The 4,639-nt window shown below is 41.0% G+C and overlaps 1 pseudogene across 1 annotated transcript; it reads right to left on the bottom strand.

Moving 5' to 3' along the window:
- Positions 1 to 4,003: 4,003 nt before the first annotated feature.
- Positions 4,004 to 4,404, bottom strand: LOC308344953 (small ribosomal subunit protein eS17-like; annotated as a pseudogene). Its single transcript has one exon. The product of its transcript is annotated as a small ribosomal subunit protein eS17-like (transcript).
- Between the last annotated feature and the right edge of the window lie 235 nt (positions 4,405 to 4,639).

Raw genomic sequence — 4,639 nt, forward strand, 5'->3', positions numbered from 1 at the left:
CCTCTGATTACTGGCACAAGATGAGGGCCTAACACTGGATGATGTCTGTAGTCTCTTGCAGCTGTTGAATTCATCGCTGCTCTGAGCTGCCTGTCCATTCATTCAAGGTCCTGCACATTTGTATTTTCCCAAGCAAGAGACAGCCAGGCTCAGCACCACTCTAGTTCTAAGAAACTCCCGAGGGTTCACCCTAAGGAACACAAGTTTAGATCCTTTCTGCAATTGTCTTATCCTGTGATAAAAACCTATTTCACTTATTTGGCCAAAGGAGCATGTGAAGAAAAATACATGTAAAAATGTGAGTCGAATGAGGCTAGGTATACAGGCTATATCTAAACTCCTAGCTGACTCAGTCAAACCAGGAAAATACCTGAAATGTTTAGGAAGTATTTAGGAAAGGAGAATTGAAATAAATGACCTATGCAGTCAAAAAAGTTAGTTGGAAAGGTTAAAACAGAGAAATAATTACCCAAGTGTATTCCATAAGATGTTAAATGTCCCTGTTTTTAAAAAGAGAGAAGAGAAGTGGTTATTGTGGTCAAATAGTTTGGGACTTGATGGGTTAAATGAGTTAAGTAGATTTTTTCTCCCCTACGGGAGCTCTAATATGAATCTTTTCCCAAACTCACTAACCATGGAACCCTCCTTTCCCAGAACATCTCATAAGATCATGTGAAAGACAGACCCTATAAGATTCATTAAGTTAAATAAGGGAAAAATACATTGATAAAACATGTCAATCTGCTTTCTGATATTCACTAATGAATTAACATATGATCTTTAAGAGACACATCCAAAGTTGATGTCTACTTGGGATTTTATTAAGCTAGGAATAAAGTCATTTGTTTCAAACTGACATTTATCAAATGTCTAGAAGATTCTCAAAATCCCTGCCATCATATTCCAATACAAATACGCTATGTGTACCTTTAGAAAGCAGACTTTGATACTTACGGACTGAAGAGCTGAATAGGAATAGGAGAAAAATGATTTTTAAAGTGATCTATGTTTGTCTTCCATGGAATTTTTTCCATCTTTTTAAAAAGAAGTTCCTTGGCCAATTCTGGCATCTCTCGGGAAATTACAAGCCAGGGTAAACCAGGAGCCTGCTATAACACTTCATTCTTATGCATCATTTAAAAGGCATGTACGCTTCGTGTGATTCCAATAACACTAGGCATACTGAGAACGGGGGTTATGTTAGGACCCCATAAATAATGCTTCATCTAGTCACTGAGGTTTGAGAAACAAAGAAACCTTGTGGAAGAGAGAAGTTACATTTTAGAATAAGGTGTCCTACTTTGTGAATAAGTTGAAGACTTCAAGCCTACAACCACAAAGATGAATAAGAGTCGACAAAACTACACCCTTGCTTTAAAAAGAAATGGAGATTGATTTTTTTTTTTTGCAGGAAGGATGGTTGGGAGTATGAGTATGAGAGCATGATCCGTAAGACTATAAAGTACTGCTGTAAAAATGAGAGTCCTGGGGTGCCTGGGTGGCTCAGTGGGTTAAGCCTCTGCCTTCAGCTCAGGTCATGATCTCACGGTCCCAGGATCGAGCCCGGAATCAGGCTTTCCGCTCAGCGGGGAGCCTGCTTCCCCCTCTCTTTCTCTGCCTGCCTCTCTGCCTACTTGTGATCTCTGTCAAATAAATAAATAAAATCTTTAAAAAAGAGAAAGAAAGAGAGAGAGTCCTCTCTCAGTACCAAACCGAAGCAAAAGGCTGAAAGTCCATATGATAAAGAGATTTTATTCAGGCATTCTGGGATAGTAAGCATATGAGTTACACACCAGACCCTAAGGTGAGCTTTCTAGGGAGTATTACATAGGAGACCAAAGCCCTCCTGGGTAAAATGTACAGAAAAAAAGGAATGAGGCACACATGTTTCTGTGCCAGAATCGAAGGGAAGATACAACTGTGAGGAAATCACAATGTCAGTCACTCATTCACCTCGTCTCAGAACTCACAGACCCACGGCTAAGTGCCAGAACATGGAAGTATCCGCTAAAGAGCGTGTAAAAGCAAGAACACCCAGGACAGACACCGAGTACACAGGCCAGCTGCAGAACTGGGGCAAGTCTTACCCCCAACAATAGGAGATCTTGATGGCTGATCCCATGACAGATTCAACAACTCACTCAGCAATAGGCATTGGCAGCCTGGGCACCACACACTGTTACTTCTAGAATCATCTCCATAGGGTGGCACCGGCAGCAAAGCTATTATTTTTCATACCAGAAGGCAGTAGACAGACTGTCTAGAGTCAAGGTAAAAGAGAAAAAAAATAGAACATAGGATGCCACTTGGTAGTTAAAAGAATAAATTTGTTGACTGTCGGTGATATACAGAATGTTGCAACTATTTAGTAGATATGTAAGGGTGGTCTAGAGTTCTCCCACAGTAAAATAGGAGCTGGGTCAGAGAAATACCAACTTGCAACAATCACAACATTCTATTTTTATCCCCATGCTGGTGAAGCCTGAGAATTAAGAATTACATAAGAAAGAATTGCATAATATTGAAACTCCTTTATTGGAAGAGTCCTGGCTGACTCTGGCAGTCTTTGTAAACAATGGAAAATCTCATTTAATTGAATTGGCTTAAGTTTGGTCCATTGTGAGAGGCTGTGAATTTGATAACCTATTAAGGTCATCTCCCTAATCACCACAAACGTCCTAATGAATACCGCATTTTTTTCACCTTACTCCCAAAGATCAGAGTACTTTGGCTTAGTCCTAGTTAAGTGTTGTCATTTCCAAGCTATATATTCTAGAGTGTAATAAAAATGCATCTTGATCATAGCCATAACAATCATCCACTTGACTATTTTTTCATAACAACAAATAATTTTTGTAAAGGTAGCTCTATGTTTATAGCATGCTAGGTTCCTCCATGTGATTGCATTATCCTATAAGAAGAGGTAAGACATTTACCAGATAAGGAAACAAATTTGTTGAATTAGCCAAGGACAAGCAATACTGAATGATAAAACTGGGTTGAGAACTGACATCTCTGGACTGCGAGTCCAAGCCAGCTCCCTGGTATGGTAGTGAACCATACCAGACCGCCTCCTCTCCTGCACCTTTTCCCAATCTTTGAGTCAATTCAACAAGCTCAAATGTCATCCATACCCACTGGACCAAAAAATCACACAATGAGCTTCATTAAGCTGCATTACCAAGAAGCATTAGATAGAGAAATCTGGAGGTTTAAATTCTTTTAAAGTAAAAGATGAGGGGTGCCTGGGTGGCTCACTGGGTTAAACCTCTGCCTTCAGCTCAGGTCATGATCTCAGGGTCCTGGAATCGAGCCCTGCATCGGGCTCTCTGCTCAGCAGGGAGCCTGCTTCTCTCTCTCTCTCTCTCTGCCTGCCTCTCTGCCTACTGGTGATTTCTCTGTCAAATAAATAAATAAAATCTTTTTAAAAATAAATAAATAAATAATAAAAATAAAAAAATAAAGTAAAAGATGCTGTTTTTCTTTGAGTGTTCAAACTTTGCTTTAATTAGTGTCTTTAATGAAATGAATGCCAACACTACTTTATTTGTTTCTCTCCTAGATGTTCTTACAAAACACTCAGTGGTGTGTTCTTCTCAAGCTGTAATGCTGTTCTTTCCATGAGTTGCACAACCCAACTACCCAGCCAGAAGACAGACAAGGTATCCCCCTTAGAGGTCCAGTGGCCCTCCCAGTTTATGCCTCCAGCACAAGGAATGACCACATTGTAATAAAAACTAATTCACTACAGGACAGAAATAGACAACAAGGGAAAAAAAAAGACTTTCACAATAGTTAGAATGTTTGTCCCTCCCTTGAGGAGGCAAATATTAAGGTTATTTCTGTTGTTGAGCAGTCAAACAGATACACACAGACATACACACATACACATTTCCAATCTACTCCTCATAAAAATAATCTCATTACCCTTAGTCAGGGGAATCTCTATATGAATTTTTTTTTCCCAGGTTTTATGGAAGATATTACAGCACAGCCGAATGATTCAAACAACTCCATGTGGTGTTTTGAAATTCATCCCAGTTGCAGGCTGAGTGACATGCAATTTGAACAGACTGCCAAAGAAGGGCTTCAACGGTTCTTTCGTGTCAGGATCTACCGTGATGATCTCCTGCTCCAGGGCTGAGACTTCAGGGACATAATTATCTCTCCTTCCTCTCTCCTCCTGCAGTGTGATGCAGAGACCTCTCACCAGACCTCTCTGATTCCAGCCCATCAGATGCGAGAGCCAGCCTGCTATCTTGCTGCAGAGCTTCTTGCTGGGAATTACGGCAATGTCCCACACGTGGTGTTGTTGGTGTGGAAGTCATTGCTCAGGCAACTGTAGTACTTCTCCGTGATGACCCGCACCACCTTCCTCATGGTTTTGGTGCAAACGTAGCCCATATTGATGCATCTCCGGTAAAAGAGATCCACATGAGGGCACCTGGGTGGCTCAGTCAGTTAAGCCTCTGTCTTCCGCTCTGGTCATGATTCTGGAGTCCTGGGATGGAGTCCCACATCGAGCTCCTTGCTCAGTGGGGAGCCTGCTTCTACCTCTGCTCTTCACCCTCCCGCACGCTCTCTCTCTCTCAAATAAATAAAAACTTCAAAAAAAGAAAAAAAAAGAGCTTCATATGAC

The sequence above is a fragment of the Martes martes genome, assembly GCF_963455335.1.
Source record: "Martes martes genome assembly, chromosome: 6".
In the NCBI taxonomy this organism is placed as follows: domain Eukaryota; kingdom Metazoa; phylum Chordata; class Mammalia; order Carnivora; family Mustelidae; genus Martes; species Martes martes.